This window comes from Lygodium microphyllum, chromosome 22 (assembly GCF_053477565.2).
Source record: "Lygodium microphyllum isolate KBCC chromosome 22, Lygodium_microphyllum_v1.1.10, whole genome shotgun sequence".
Classification (NCBI taxonomy): Eukaryota; Viridiplantae; Streptophyta; class Polypodiopsida; order Schizaeales; family Lygodiaceae; genus Lygodium; species Lygodium microphyllum.
The window spans coordinates 12,627,102-12,645,421 of NC_141156.1; positions in this window are offsets into that span (position 1 = coordinate 12,627,102).

The following is an 18,320-nucleotide window of genomic DNA, read 5'->3' on the forward strand; positions in this document are numbered from 1 at the left end:
AGGTTTTTATCCAGTTGTGTCCAAGAGTTGGAACATTACATAGATAGAAGATGAGAAGATGAAATTGAGTACAGAGATTGAAGGACCCTTGGATTGTATCCCTACATTTCCTACCTACCTTATCAACAAAAAAATATTTTACTCAATGACATTCAACATCTTTTTGATCTTAGAGAACATTACTACTTAGCTATCCTAGCAACATGGGGCCAATAGACTGATAAGGATTTTATAAGTTACGAACCATGCCCACTAGAAGCTCTGAATGTTGAGCTAAAGAATTTTCAAGATAGCTCCATGTCCCTACACACATGTATCAATGAGATTGTGGAAAATGAGAAACATGGGATACCCATAGAAGAAGAGTTCTTAGAGGTGCAAAAGTAGCTTCGCATTGAGGACATGTGGTATGAAGACACACTTAAGAAACCATTAGAGGAGAAGCCAAAGAACTCAATAAATCTCTACGATGAAAATCTTCTTGAAGATGATGAAAGCTCAAAGGTATTAAAGGTATTTCCAAGATTGTCCTAGTCTTAATAATAGATACGAAAGATAAGTAACTTTAAGATTTTTCATCATTTGACAAGGATTTTTTTTTTTGTTATGTAGATTGAAATTGAAGATGCCAATAAATTTCTTGGAAGAGCCAAGGGCTCTAGACCACTAAATCTTAGAAAAAGTCAAGGACTTGGCCGCTATATTGGAAGTTTTAATAATCAAATTGTTACAATTTATCACAACAAATTCTCAAGCTCTCCAAGTTTACTAATAATGATTTTAAAAGATATTTCCAAAGTCATTGGAAGTAAATTTTTTAATAGAGGAGTTGAGAAGTTAATTTTAGTAGAGAAGGAAGAAGCCATAAGGATTTGTGACTACATACTTGGTTACAATGGGTCTAGAGCTGGATACTTTTGAGTCCTTAACTCTTATTTTCTCTCCCATGTGGAAAATGAAAAATATTTGAAGCTTCTCCCTAGCTATAGCAAGCAAGAGTTTTTGAAATGTAAATTTCTTATTTCGTAAAGTGAATCTAAGAATTCCTCTACAACAAAGACAAACTAAAAGATCCTAAAGAATCAAGGGTTTCTTAAAACTGATCTTTTGCCTTCTCTTTGTCTAGTTTCTAACCATTTGGAAAACCTCTACTTTGCACAAGAGTTTTGATATCTATCTTTCATTTTCTGTGTAATCATTTGTATGGTTTTTGCCAAAGATGCATTGCATTGCATAATGTGGTTGTATTTTTAAGCTTGAATTTATGCAAATTTGTATGTAAAGCTATTAGAAGACCTCTAATAAAGCATTTTCTTCGACTCTTTCTCCTCCATGTCTTGTGTACCTAAAATATTTTGTTCTTGCTTAATAATGTGATTTTTTAATGCTTTGGATTGACCAGATAGATAAACTCTCATATTATTTGATAAAATATGGAGTATGGTTGTGTAAAGTATGTTGCATAGTTAAAAAACAAAGAGAGTTAGTTAAAAATTTTATATGACTTAGACAATGAAGAAAACATATCAACTTCTTACCATCCAAATATAAGAACTTTTTACCATATAGTGAGTGAAGTGTTGATTATCCCAAGCTTCTATCATTGCCTTTTTGAAAAGATTCAATTGGTCTTTGAAGTCTTTGAGATTATCATCTTTCATATCAATTTTATCAAAATTAAAGAGTATTTTATCTAGTGTTTCTCAAACTTCGGCTTTTCTATTGTGATCTTGTTCATTATTAGCATGATCCTCAACTATATTATGTAGGGATTTCCATTGGTTATATTTAATGGTTGAATCTCCATTTCTAGAGTTAAGCTTGCCAAGCTTTTCTTGAAAGTCTAGAAACCTTCTAGTGTTTACCCCACCAATAGAAGGCGTTCTAGGGATACAATTTCTATCATTCAATTTTTGAAGATCTAATTCAATAACAACATTACCTCCATGCAAACCAATTGCAAATAAAACTTGATCATTGTTATAGCCTCTTGTGTAGTTGATAGGGGTTTTAGCTTCCAAGCAAACCCTATATAAAGATCAATGAGAATTTTATTTATTTTATAGGGTACATGAAGTGTATATATATAAGCATTGGCCAAAGAAATATCTAAAATTGGCTTGAGTTATGATTCTTTGATATACTTGAATGGTTGTATTTTAATTTCTTGCGCTTAGTTGTGTAACTAGTTACATGCAATATACACAGGGACATTTATAATTTTCTCCTTTAAACACATTGTATATACATTTGAGTATATTTAAGTCACCATCTATGTGCCATTCAACCTTGTAGTAGTTACTAAATCCCTTGATATATATCTCTTCTCTCAATTTTTGGCTCTGAATCACATTACGTATTGCTGTTTGATAGAAAAACTAATACAATATATCAAAATCCTCTATGTCTACTTCAAAAGCTCCTAACCACTAGATATTGTATTCAAGATGAATACCAAATGATATTGAATCATTGCAATGACTTGATAAAAGTGCAATGATAAATTATAGAATCTGATCATCAAACGTTTTAGGGTAGACATATAAACGAAAATGTTGTTAAAGTCATTATAAACAACCTCTTTCTTCTTGCTCTTCAAGTTGGCCTTGATATAAAAAGTCTCACCCAAAACTTCCATCACCTTGCCATTGGCTCTTTGTCTAATAGTATTTACCAAAGAAGGCCTTGGAAGTAAAAATTTTGTATCTGAACTGATTTCATATTTAATTGCATTAGTTGGAAAATCTATGTATATGTATCCTAACTAATGCCAATACTATCAAAAGTCTTCTGCACTAGCTCAAAATCCAACGAATAACACCTACTAATAGAATCCAAGCACTATCTCTTTACTTTTATGAACTTCTTTTTCTTAAGAATATCATTTAGTATTGTTGAGGGCAAGAGATGATAATAAAATTGAGATGCCTTTGAAACATCTCTCTCACTTACATTTGGTTGAAGAAGAGATCTAAAGAAGATCAACATCATAAATCAAATACTATTAGAAGAAAAGTTATATTAAACATTTTTTTAAGTAAATAGATATGTCTTGCCTCTTGGATTCGTTTACTACAACTACATTTTTCTCATTTGATATATTCAATATTCTTGAGAGATCTTTGTGGATTTCAAAGGCCTAAACTAGTTTTTTTTCTTTGGTATGCTTTAATAAGTTTCTCCAATGAATGATTGTTCTATCAATAAACTTGTAGTTATTGCAACAATTCATCTCTATGTTTCATTAACGAGTGATTTTCCAATTTAAGAACATCCTTCTTTGCAATAAGATTAAATATGTAGCCCAAAAATCCATTCTAACTATCACCAATAAATCACATTAGTAAAGAGGTATCATAAAAAGGAAAAGTACTATTTTTTATAGGATCTTTGGGGTATAACCTTCCATCTAACCAAATATCATGATTTTTTTCCCTTGAAATCAAAACATATGTTTTATAGACTTTGAAACAATGATTTGTTTTGTTTTTTTGTGATTAGTTCATACTTACATTCTAGCTTAACATGAAGGTAGTAGAGAACTCTTTTACTAGTGTTACAAGGATCATTGGATGATTGATTCATTGCTAAAGATGTGATTTGCAACTACGAATAATAATATATTGTGAATTAAAAAAAGTTGAAAAATGAGTAACCAACAAGGAGAAGAAGAAGGAAAAGAGAGAATGAGGATGGAGGCAAGTAAGGAGATATTAAAAAAATTTAAATTAAATATTTTCTTTCACTTTATGCCTTGGTGGAGCTAAAACCATTGGCCCCAATCTCTTTGAGTCGATTGTCATGCTTCAAGATAAGCAGTGAAAGCTCCTCCCATAAGACTGTCTCGAAGGTCTTTAATGTGATAAGGTTGGTGTAGAAGATATCAAATCGAGGAGATGGTAGCTAAGTCAAAAGAATCATAGCCATGTCTTTAGAGGATATCATCTAACCAAGAGAGGCAAGCTCACATCTCATGTCCTCCATCTTCATGATGTGCTCCTTCATAGAGGAGGAATCGTCCCATAAGATTGTATCGAAGGTCCTTAATGTGATAAGGTTGGTGTAGAAGATATCAAATCGAGGAGATGGTAGCTAAGTCAAAAGAATCATAGCCATGTCTTTAGAGGATATCTTCTGACTAAGAGAGGCAAACTCACATCTCATGTCCTCCATCTCCATGATGTGCTCCTTGATAGAGGAGGAATCATCAAGACTAAGCACTCCAACTTCTTCTCAAGGGAAATCTTGTGGGCAAATGTATTGTGCTAATAAAAAGATGCAAGCTTCTTCCACACTTTTGCCATGGTCTTCAACCTTTGAATATACACAAGGATAGAATCCTACAAACCCATAAAGAGAAAGAATTAGCCTTGAGAGTTGAGTTGATCCCACAAGGCTGCATAAGTTATAGAAGTTCTATCTACTGGATCCTCCTTAGGACAAGGAATGGAATTTAAAACAAGAGCCCAAAGATCAAAGGTATCAAGTATGCACTCCACCTTACATGACCATAATAAATAGTTCAAACCATCAAGTTTGCCTTCTTTGAAAAATGAAGGTAAGATAAGCACTTGCACCAAGGGAATGAAGGATGACATCTTCATCCAAAACAGAGCCTTTTGTGAAAGATGAATAGAAGGTGGACGGGTGCAAATAGGGAACTTTTCTCATCAGTTTTAATTGCAATAATCACATCTCTACTTAAAAGATTGTTTGGAAAGAAGCTTCTCCTTTGAGTCATCAAAGCTCATGAACTAATAAGACATCTTGATTCGCAAATCACCCAAAAATATGCATTTTGATGGAGACAATGAGAAAGATAGAGGATAATGAGCCTAAAGAGACTGCACATGTGTATTGTTTGTCAAGAAAAAGATGTAGATTGCAACAAATAAGCTATTTCTTGCTCCAAGAAGCTGTGGCTTGCACCAAAATGTGATCATATGCAAAATGAAAATTTGTATTTTATACAAAACATAGAAAACTAGGGCCCTTTGATGTGACTGGACAAGGTTACCTTGTGTTGGGTGATGTAGCTAGCCCAGTCATCAGAAAGGTCAATGTGCCTCTAGAGCACCTATATGAGCCATAAACGCAGGTTGACAATCTATGTTTTGAAGATCTAGGCTACTTATCCATGATGAAAATCTACTCTTTTGCAAGAAATTTCTAGATTGTGACCTCACTGAGGCAATGACACCATGTAAGAGTGCACAACAAAAGAGAAACACAAACACAAAGAGAAGTAGATAGCGAGAGAGGAAGAGAGGAAGTAGAGGATGAAAGAAGAATACAACACTGAGACTGAAGAAGAATATCAATACAATGATGATGGACTGATCAAATATCCTTACAAGCCACCAAAAGTGTCAATGAGGGCACCAAATCAGGTTGATGATGATGGTGACACCAAGCATAGAGAGTCAGAGTGGGGGGCTGGCTATATACCCAAATTCGTAAAAAATTGGCCTGTTGGGGGCATAAATGTTGGTCAAATCAACATTTAATGCTAGTCGCTAAATAAAAAATGCTAAAAAAGGTAGGGTGACCCCAAAAAATCCTAGATAATAATGTCAATGTCTAATAGGTGTAGGGAGACTATGGAAATTAATAACTGGCCTATGAATGCATGGAAGAAGCAAACATATAAAGAAAACACACCTAAACTACTAGAGCTCATATGTCTGCATCAGAATCTAACATGAGCTTACAACTAGGAGGTGGCAGAGTGACATAATTGAGAAAGGTTGGCTAATAGATACTCTTATGCTTCCTAATGCTTCTTGCCAAGGTTTGCTATAAATATGTTAACCACTCCCACTACATAAGCAGAGTCTATATGTGTAGCTACCATAGCATATATCATGGATGCATAAGGTGTCTTGGCCATTTTAGCATTCTCTTCATCTAACTTAGGGATATTCTCTTGACTAAATTTCAAATATGGAGGCAATGGAACATTGATAGCCTTCCCCCTCTGTTAACCTCAACACAAGAAGAAAGTGAATAAAGTGGAAAAGCATAATTCATGACCTAAAAAGGGAAACCGTCAAATGTGCAAGGGTAGCCTAAAAAAGTAAGTCAAAAGTAAGAACACATTTTTAAATGCAAGGTGCCCCTAAAAGTGTTGTGAAAGAGCACCAAGCTCCCTCCTATGCAAATTGTAAAATATAGGTAGGCATAGGTAACGAGATAAGGAAAATAAAAGGAAATGGAAAAGCGGACCTTGCAACAATGGCCGGTCATGTAAAGAAGGAATGATTGCCTGAAAGGGATTTAGGGTTATGTATAAAAGACAAAAAGTGAATAGAGAAGCTCATTCTTTGTTGTGTGGCAAAAGTTGACTCATCTTCTTCTCTTCCTCTCTTCCTCTCTTCTCTTTGCTTGCTTGTGTGTGCTTGAGAGAGGGAGTGTGAAGGAGTGAGGGTGTAAGGGTAAGGGATCTTGGAGCTGAAGCTCTCCATCTTCTCCTCTCTTCTTCTTCTTGTCTCTTCTCTTCTCTTATTTCACGTGCGGCTATGGAGGATGGAGCTTGGAGGTGGAGGCTTGAGGATGCTTGAGCTCACATCACAAATTGTGGAGCTTCCGGTGTTATTGAGCGAGAAGGCAGCCCATTCCGACAACAAGGTAAGCTCACTAAACCCCGATAGGATCAAAGGCGTGTTGACTAGGTGAGAGATAGCCATAGGTGCTTGCTTGAAACACTTAAAGGAATAAGCGGTCCATGGGTTTTGGCGGTTGAGTGGTGAGCTCCCTCTACATTTCGGTAGTGTTGTCGGGACCATGGATCCAAGCTTGAGCACTTGTGCGTTTCAAATTGAGCATCGAAGTAGGGTTCATCCCCAAACCAATGCTCTTTGTAGGTAGGAGATTTGGGAGTTTAATCTTCAAAGAAAGTAAGTATTTTGTGTTTTTGATGACTAGGCAAGTAGGAGAAATCATTTTAGTACTCTACTTTTGGATTTTATTGCATTTAGAGTAGGTAAGATCAAGAAATCGAAGTAAAAAAATTTAGGGTTGCTGCTGTAAAACAAGCCCAAACATGGCAGAGATCAAGGAGAAAAATGAAAAAAAAGTGCTTGAATGGATTTATGTCACTAAGAGAGTGATTGGAGAGATCAAGCCTTAGCCATATAACCCAAGAGGCCAAGGGAGAGCTCATTTGGAACTGTAGCATTCACAAAGAGAGAGAGAGAGAGAGCCATTGCCTCCGTTAGATCAATCGCTCATTATGATAATGATCTTCTAACAATTTTATAAAAATATACAATTTAGAAAAAAGCTAAAATTATTTTTATTTTTAAAAATATTTTCTCTCTCTAGGATCTCCTATAGGGCATTTTCGAGACCTCAAATATTCCCTAATGATCATACAACTACGTGATATAAATTTCATTAAAAATATAATGTAAATTATATTAACTTATTTTTCATTCAGTTTGAAAATATGTGTGTGTGTATGTATGTATGAGAGAGAGAGAGAGAGATCAATTACATGACATAAATTTTAAGACAAAAACACAATTACCTAATATCAATTCCAATAAAAAAAGTATATTTATATAATTTTTAATTGAAGACATACTTGTACGATATTAACTTTAGTGAAGTTTATGTTGCATATATCATTGATAAAGAAATACAATTGCAAGATATCAATATTACATTATGTTGGTACAATTAAAATACACATGATCAATATTACATTATGTTGGTACAATTAAAATACACATGATAGAGAAGAGGTAGAACACTCTTATAGATTACATTAAGTCATTGCTTATTGAGTTTAAAATAAGAAAAGCACACACACACACACATATAGTGTGTGTCTTGTATTTATCTTCATTAACCTATGCAATTACATTATATCAATTCTAAGTTAGGTTAGTGTTGTGGATAGTTTTCACTTGGCAAATGCAAATCCATGATATAAATTTAAGTTGAACTAGTGTTATATGTAATCTTAGATTACAAAACACAAGTACATTATATCAATTTTGAGTCATATTGATATTTATATTATTTTCAATTAAAATACACAATTGCATGATATAAAAGGTGTTGAAAATGTTACATAAATTGCATTAACTCCTTGCTTATTAAGTTTAAAAAATGAGAGAACATTGCAAGTTTTTTTAAAAAAACTACACGTAGGTGAATATGCTTTTTGAATAAATATATGACTCAAATACATATCCCATAAAATAATACAAAACTTAGTGAATGTAAACATTGTTTAGCCAAATACATGACCGAAATGCCCATCACATTAAATAATACAAAACAATTAGTGAATGTAAACATTGTTTAGCCAAATATACAGCAACATGCCCTTCATTTCTCTTCTCATATCTAGAGGCGAAAGGAAAAGTGTCATAATCAAAATGATATCTCTACATTGACCTCACAACATGGTGTTAAGTTGATTGTGACATACTTGTTAAAAGATACTCCTTTGTCACGGTTGAGTGTATATTTGAGAAGAAACTTTTAGTCCAATACACACACCCATCATGAGATAGAAGTATCATGATATATATGTGGGTGTGTCAAATATAAGGCAAATACCAATCCACATATTCCATAAGTGATGACACAATAAAAACTTGAAAATACAAGTAACTTATGAAAAGGGAGAATCGCCTCATGACATACATAGCATATTCCAATAAACAAGCCTCCCTCTTGCTACATAGGTGCGTGTGGAGAGTACACGTGCATATACAGTGAGTGATAGGAAAGAATTGCCTCATCATTTCTCATGACATGCATATACCAAATTCACAATGGATGCTAGTTGAATGATCCCTCCTATCATACACATGCATGTATGCATGCACGCACACACACACACACACATACAAACAAACAGGTAAATGGATGTATGCTAAGTGATAGGGGAGGATTCCCTCCTGAAATTCATATACCGAATTCATGGCACATGCCAATCACTAGGCTTCTTCTACAACATATGCTACACAATTATATATATATATATATATATCAAGGCAAGGAGGAGAATGAGGGCCTGAAGAACCCCATAAGCCTCTTTTTATAATGTCTACTAGAGTTTCTCAAGCTTTTGATTAGGCCCAATGGGTGAATAAGATTCTTTTTCTTTCCATTGGACATGTTGGAAAATTGTGGGAGTCCCATGAAATTCTTGTGATTTATTATCAAGTTACCTTTTACCTACTTAGGAGTGCCTTAGTGTAAACATCTTAACAAAGTAATCATACACATTATTTACATAAGATTTTGGAAAATTATGTGAATTTTCAATATCTAGTTTAAGTGATTTTTGCATAACTACATATAGTTTTGAACAAAACTTGAGAAGTTTTATAATGTTGAGAATTATTGTACATGTATACTAACACTACTAGAAAAATAACATGCATATCACTTAGGTCAAGCCATTAAAACCTCCCCCTTGAAATGCCTACAAAGTGTATATGAAAGATGTAGTACTCAACTATTATTTGGTTTGAGTTATTGAGGATATATGTAGCACTAAGTTTTTAACTATTTTTTCACTCAATCACTCAATCTGCAATTGAATGTAAATTTGAGATAACTCATATAAAATTTGATTCATATAAAGCCGTGACCATGTCTTGATCCTTCCTAGCTAGCTTTCAAATCTTTTTCAAAACCTCATTGAGATCGCTATGGTCGCCAAGCAAAATTTTCTTCCAACCAACTAAATGATGCACATGAAAATTTTCAATAGCATTTGTAATCTTGCACCATAGCACTTGCATCTTTTGGGAGTCCCACAAAACATGCTTAATGTTCTCCTCTTTTTGTTGTAAAAATACACATATGAATGAGACTTGTTTGAATTTAGAAATATGATAATGCATAATGAGCTTGTTTGCTTCAATTCTTTAGAGAAGAGAGCTTGAACCCCTTAAGGAGAAGGCCTAATAGGTTTTCCTTTCCCTTAAAAGGAATCGTGAAGGTCAACAATGGGCTATCATCATCATGCATTGGTTAGCTAGAGCTAAGGTGTCTAGCAAGGTTTGGCCTAATGCAAAGTGATATGATATTTTGTTTTTTGGTATGGATAATATTTTTGTTAAGTAATCCAAGATTTCCAAGTAGATTTGCTCAATGCATGGAAGTGGTTCATTCCATTATTTTCTTTACATGGTGTTAAGTAATCCAAGATTTTCCTATAGATTTGCTCAATGCATGGAAGTGGTTCATTCCAATATTTTCATTACATGGTGTTAAGTAATCCAAGATTTCCCAATAGATATGCTCGATGCATGGAAGTGGGGTTGATTCTAGCAAAAGAAGGGCATTGTCTACTAGGAAGATTTATGGGACAAACCTAGTGAGACCTTTATTAACGTTGAAGGAGCTATAGGTCGATTTGGTTTTAATGATGAAGAGGCTATATGGTTCTAGGAGGTGATGTTTAAAATAAAGGATGAGTGTGACTTCAAGATGTTTAAAAAAATTGGATTAAGCATCGAGGTAAACCCTTGATTGTTATCAATATTTGACTCAAAAAGCTTGAACATAGAGGTTCATTGAAGAAAAGAGACTCAAGAATGATGGAAAGCTACCCCATGATTATTTAATGCTATGATGAAGGGTCATGCTTCTAGGCTTGATGGTTTTTCTATTGAGTTTTTTTATATGGCATGTTTCTGCTGATGACTTACATATCATGCTTGATTAGTTTAGAACCTCTAAGTCTATGTCCACTTTTGTAAATGAAGGTGTCATCAAGCCTACCCCAAATTGTTTGAGAAGAAAAGGTCTAGCCATTGACATCCTCTCACAATGCTCAATGTCTCCTTTAAGGTCATGGCTAAGGCAATGACAATGCACATCATCAAGCATGTCTTGGAGAGGAATATACATAGATATCAATATGGTTTTGTTCATGGAATACATATTCATGGTGTTATGTTGAACATTCTACTTGGTATGGACTATGCTTTACCTCTGAAAGATGATTAACTTTTGATGAACATGCATGTAGAGAAGACATATGATAGGGTCTACTTGGAATTGATTCCAGTTGTGCTATAGAAAGCTCATTTTGGATATGAATTCGGTCTTATGACAAGGGCTTTGTTTCAAATGCCTTAGCAACTATTTAAATTAATGGTTATACAATAAGAAGATTCAAGTTGCAATGGAGTATCACACAGGCCAGATGCCCAACTGCCCCCTTACTCTTTGCTCTTGTGATACACTGATTGCTCAATTGTATTGAACATGCTATCACGACTAGCTCTATAAAACCTTTCGTACTTCATGATGGATAGTACTTATGTTCTCAAATGTTTATAGATGATAATTTGAATATCATTCATGCTTATCCCCTCTTAGTGAGATATGTTTTGAGTATTTATGAGGAGTTTTCTTTCCTCTTTGGGTCCAAAGTGAGCAATCATAATTTTGAATTAATGTATCTATCTTGGAATGAGACGCCATTGGTTGGCTTAGGCTTGTTTCTTTGAAATGCTTAGAAATCACACAATATGTTATTTTGGTGCCACCTTAGGTGTTGGTCTTGCTTTGAAGCAATGCTTTGAATGGTTTCTCTTGAAAGCTAGGGTTAACGTTGCATCTAAGCTTCTCTTTGCACTAGGGCGTGCATGCCACTCTCTTGCAAATGGTTCTATCTCCTATGACTCTCTTTATTGCTACCATGTTTCCCTTTAGAATAACTAATTAGGCTAGTCCGGAACCTCTTTTTTGAATTGTCCTATGGGCCTTTGGGGAAGCTAGAGGATGGGTAGCCATTCCTTGGGAACAACTTCTCTTGTGTACAAGGGTTAACACAATTGTTAGACACTAGCAAGGTGACATATTCAATTAGATTAAGTGAGATTGATATGTCCTTTCAAGAGTCATTTTCCTCTTCAATCATATTGCTCAATCCATCTGATGTGCTAACACTGCTAAGCACCATGTTTCAGTTCCCAAATACTACTACGCTTTCACCACACACGTGATCTAGTCCAATGCTACATGTGAGCCCTCATGTCAGAGATATTGGGAATTTATAGCAAAACAATCAATTGTCCATCTAGAAGTGGAAACCCTTATGCAAATAGCATTAGCTTAGCTTATTGTGAAAGAGAATCTCAAAGCTTAGCTTATTGCTAAAGATTAATTTTGACCAATGTAGACCTCATATGATGTTGATGTGAGGTGCATTTAAAGCGAGTTGAATCATCATTTTTTCCAATGAAAGTCAAGTTAATATCTATTGTGGACTCTTGCTAGTGAGGACGGACAATTGGAAAAATGTAGATATATGCTCAACTTCTTACTAGATGATATAAGATGGTATTTCCCAAAGACGTCTAATATGATATCTAAAATTTGTCAAATTTTGTGACCGGCTATGAACTAATATTCCCAAAAACATTTGTGGGGAGCACTTTATAATGACGTCCAAATTGACGGTCTATTATGATCCCACATTTATAAACTTATGTGGCGGTCAATAAACTTATGTGCCTGTCCATCACGTGAAACTTTTTGGTTTACACCAGCACGTCTCTCGGAGCTTCTTGCTTGTTGGTGACGCGACCTCCACGCGTTGGCGTATATAACCTGCAGTTTTTCGGCGAGACGCCGATCCGCCGGAAGAATAGTCGAGCGTGGTTCTCTGTCCTGCTTCGTCGTCACGACGCTATTATCTTTTATCGAGATCGTCTGTCTGCTACATCGGGGGTAACTAGCTGACACAAGCAGATCTTTGCTGTCTAGGGATCAAGAAACTATGGGCGACCGCGCGAAGAGCAATTCCAGTAGCAACAGAAAACTCAATTTGGACGTTTTCAATCGATCCAATATGGGGATCGTTTGCAACAGAAAACTCAAGAAGCAAAGGTTCACCTGCATGGTTGCTAGTTGATTTGAAAGCTCCATCTCTGCCTGGTGCATGTAATGCTGCAAAGCATCCATTGAAGCTAACTGTGTCTTTGACAACAGGCATGTCACATCATCATGGCTTATGCAACCATTAAGCTTCTGCACATCAATACCCATTTTTGAGTACACGAGTGTTATAGCTGATGTGGGCCTCCAAGCACCTATCCACATAAATGCTGCTTCAAGAGCAGAGGAATGACGCCCTGCAGGAAAAAACTTTAACCAATACTAGAAAACATGCCTCAACACAAAACTCTATTTAGTGGGGGCAAGTAGAAAGAATCAAACACAGTAAAGCCAAAGAATACTTGCATTCTCTTCTTGGCCACCCAAAAGTGGATTGAAATCCCACTCTATCACCTACACACGTATATACGACAGATTCTCTGAAATTTATCATTTTAGCTTGAATGTTTTACTTACTAGACACAATATGTGTAAGCCAGGCTGTTAGTCAAGACAATTTTCCTGATGAGAGTTTTGGAAAGAAGAGATATAATATGTGCTAAGAATAAATTTGAGAAACAAGCTAGAGTGTTTGAATGGTTTGAGCAATCAATAAGCCCATCTTGAGGCAATGAAACTAAGCCATTGAGCGTGTTTAGATTAGTATTCTGTGCATGTTTGGATAGAATGACTACCAACTGTGTACTGAAAGTACTCTGTACATGGCTCCCTAATGCAATGAAGGTAAGTCATGCAGTATCTAATTCAAATAGAATATTATTAGTGCTTTTTTAATGCTAACTTAGAGTACATTTGTGTCAGGCAATTCTCCTGGACAACCATCGCTATATGTTTATTCTGTTCTCTTTCACAGGATGTGTTGCAGAAAATTTCTAAGTTTTCATTTGCTGAAATGCAGGCCATGGGGACAAATGGAATTGTGAAGGAATGCTTCTTGTCGTATGGACTTATGGGAAAAATGGAATAATGAAGGAATTCTTCTTGTTGTATGGGCTTATGGACCTAAGAGTCTCGCAACGGCACAATTCAATACAAGTTAATGCAATCCACAAGCAATGCAACAAATAAAAAGTGTGTGAAGCCTGACCTGAAATAGTTGCTCATGCAGTCCTTCACAAGCTGCCTGACATGGGAATCAGGCCTCTTGGAAACGAGGGCGAACCGGAGGGCCTACACCTTGGCCTTCCATTGCAACCAGACCTGAGCCAGCTGCCATGAGTCCTGGGCTTCCATGGGATCGATTAATGCTCGATGCGACGGATTGCGATGTCGATTAATGCTCGATGCGACGGATTGCGATGCCGAGCGTTGGATGTTGGACGCATGTAGTAGCAGAGCCCTTGCCCCATTGTTAGCCCTCGATTATGCACACATAGTCTGAATGAGTACTCTCTTTCCTTTTTTTAATGTGAAGGTTCGATCACAAAGTATTTTGAGGTTCATGGAAAAATATGCTATTGGGCTCCAAAAAGCCTTCCCACAGGCTTCAAAAATTTATCTTTCTAAGGAGCTTGTACCCCCACTTTGAAGACATGCTCTCTCCTCCTCATCTTTCTACATGTTGCAAGCACTTCTCTTACATTCTATCTAGATAGTAGATCATATTTGAGCATTCTTATTGGCCCAAATGGTGCTAATGTTAATGCCCTGATGGCATTCCATAGGTTTAATATGTCTTCATCCAATACACCTTTGTCCCCAAACAATGCCATCTTCATCATAACCTCTACATTAAGGCGTGCAATTGTAATCCACCCTGTCATGTTCTTTTAGACAAAGCCTGCTTGCAAGGCAATGCCAGAGAACATGGAGAATTGACTCCCAAGATTGATGGCACATGACACACCATGCATGGATTTTTATAAACTTATTGGGCCTCTCCTTCATGTTTAGCTTCTGCATATACACCTTACATAGAGGGGTGTTCAATTTGTTTATGGAGTACTAGACCACACTTTTCTAGTGCATTTCTGCCATATCTTCCAATGTTCCCTAGGGAAGATGGATCTCCACTCCATCTACTGCTGCTTGAGGAACACATCATTCTTCCTGAATTCCAAATGTTTCTTGTGCTTAGCTTGAATCACCTTTTTACCTCTAGCTATGACTTTCCCTTCAATTCCTCTTCGTATGAGTTTAAAATTTCTAACCATCTTCTCAGACTTTTCTTCTCCATGGATTTGGAATTCTCTATCATCTTTTTTTGGGCCTACCCAATGCTCCTAATGATGATTTTTCCTTAGCATTTAAAATAAAGAAAATAGGGAATAAGGTATTTTGAATTTATTGTTTTGATCCTTTGTACCATTTGACTTTCTTTTCAAGTCTTATATTTCTTGAATATATCTACTTTGAGTCTTAATATCAAAGTGCTCCTAATTTCCCATCAAGCAAAGTATGTTATAGATGCATGAGGGATGCATGAGGAATACACTCCCAAGTTGAGTCTAATATGCTTCTTGACATGAGAGTCTAGGGCATAGCTACTACTTAAGATGGATGCTTATTGAAACCCAAAGCAACTTACTTGTACCCAGCTTCTCAAGAGGATTACCACACAACCCACTTGCACCAAGCTTCTCAAGAGGATAGGTTGAGGAGTGTACTAGATAGCTTGCATGAACCAAGCTCAAAGGACTATGCTAGGGGACTATGTTCAGAGGACAATGTGGTGAACAATGCATTACATGAATTTATGCAATGAGGCTAAGTCTCCTCCTAGTGATCTAGAATTGTACACATGCTTTAGTCATTTACTAGAATTTCTTCAAGCTATTTTGATAGAAAAAGATATAGATAATTGCATGTTAGGCTTTAGATTTGCAAGCATTAATCACTACATAAAGGGCATCATTAAATTTTTTTAGTTGTTATCTTTAAGATAACACACAAATTCAGGTGTATCCACCTATAGGTGGTCTGGATCAACTCAAGCTGGCATTGACCATCCCTCTCTAATTGTTGGCCATTGCCCTAGTTACAATGTGGGAAACAAGAGTCCTACTTCACTTCTAGTGTCTTATACGATAATCTAGGCTATGGATCTTCAATCTTCATTAATCTCATTGGATTCATGATGCCAAAATTAGGCCTTTCCTGTGCATGTATTTTTGGTCACTATTGCATGCCACTTGGCTCATAGCATACATAATGTAGAAGATAATCAAATGAATTCCTCCATCATATGCTCAGTAATTAAGTCCCCAACCCAAACACATGCATGTTACTTGGCCTATGATAGATATGAACAATCGTAAAGGAGTGTTATAAACTTACTAGCATATAAAGCCCCCAACCCAAACACATGCATGCTCTCTTGATAAAGGGCATGCCTAAGCACAAGTTGTTGACATTGGCACCTTTAAATATCAACAAGTAACCTAACGATCCATTGTTGGTATGTTATTATAAAAGTGTAGTTAACTCATCAATATTCAAGGACTCAAATAATATTCCTAATTATTATCCTGAACATATCTCTTTTAATTTTTTGCATAACATTGATGGCACTCCATCTTTTAATCTTTCCCTATTATTCATTTCAAGCTTTAAGTTTTTCCAACCTCACTTATGATTTGAAAAGTTTTATGAAAGTAATTTCTTTGTTTCCATCTTGCTTTAACTTTGACATCTCTAGGATTTGGGTTCCTCCTTTTGAGGGTTGTTTGTTTTCTTGGATTTACCCTTCTCAATCGATGAGCTTTTTTCTTTTTACTTATTTTGTGACTATGTTGCATGAAGTTCTTCCTTATCTTCACTCTTTTCTCCTTGGGCACTTCTTAGCTCCATTCCTTTGCAAAGCACCCACGTTCTTTGCATATGAAGCATGTAACCAAGAAGAGAGAGAATTCTACATTGACTAGCAACTCAATCACATTAGGATCATTGATGCCAGGAGGCATATTCCACGGTGAAACAAGAGTTATTGTTGGTACAATATTGGTAAGTTATTGTTGGCAAAGAATTGGGAGACCAAGTGTCTTCTTAATGGTATAGGAAGCCCCTTGTTTACTCCATGTCACTCAGCAAATTGAAACCACCATAAGCAAATTTTGCTGCACTGATTGAAGCTGAATGATCATCTCATGTCTCGATGACATCAAAGTTCCTAAATTCAAAAATCAAGCGTGCTCAAAGAAGTACTCTATAAGACAAACTCTTTAATAGCATAAGACAAAAAATATATCTACCTCCAAAACATGAACTTTGAAAGTGAATTAAATGACCACCATGTTGACAAAGGAATGATAGACTATGAATGTACAAGTCACAATAGCTGCATAAATCCACAATGTCTAAGACATGCAAAAGCATAACTGAAGTTACAATGATCTTCATTTAATATTGGCCACTGGCACACCTTGAGCATGAAGATTGTCAGAGTTTCTCAAAAGATACAACCAACCTATGCTGCCTTTGAATAATTTGTTGTCAACCGGCTTATGGATGTATGGTACGTTCCAAACTCTGGATGAGGTTGCAAAGCTCAGAAATTTGGAGGTGACAATCTAGAGGCAATCAACATATACAGCAGGAACTGCATCCTTCTTGCTCTGCAGCTTCGCACCATCTGGTTGCACATAAGAAGGTGAATGACCTTGGCACTTGGTTCAAAGAGAGTGAGAAGTGAAAGAGAATAAAATGTTGATCCCCTTGCCGATAAGGCATCATCTCACATTAGTCGCCCAAAAATGAAGTTGAGCCTCATATATATCCTACTGAATTTGGAGGATCATGTATTAATAACTCCATCTAATGTTTAGAAAAGCTACCCAAATTATTAGGTCCATCTAGCCATAGATGATTGGTCATTTTTAGGATTGAGGTATTCTCACGTTCCTTGATGGGATTTATTTTACTTATCTAATTAGCAAAGGTACCATACTATTCCAACATAAAAAAGTAGCTTCCTTTTATTATCATGTTACATAGGGTCCATTAACACAACATCTAGCACATGACACACTTTGAAAAACAACATTCTATTGCACAAAATATAATATATAAAAACACAATTCCATGAAGTAGTATAAAATCCATCTCCCTACAGAGAAAACAATTGTCTAGCCTAGGATATGAGCTTCCAACCCCATAAGATTGGGTTGTATGTGATTACACTACTTCTGTCAATAACACACAGTAGGGAACTTATTAACTTAGAGCCATGATAAGCTTCCCTCAGCATTAAAGGTATCCTATATAATAGGGTCACTTGGCCTTTTGCCTTCTCAAGCACTCATGTAATCAAAAACACCTATCTCCTAAAAGATCATGGGATCCCAACCCACTAGTGAGTATTTTGGCATCTTATAGGATGCTAAGGCATATTGGGATGGAAATGCCAATGGCTTGAACTACAATGATAAAAATTTTGTCAAATTGTTCCATGAAAAATAATAATTTTAGAGAATAATTTCAAAATATTTGTTATAATTAGACAA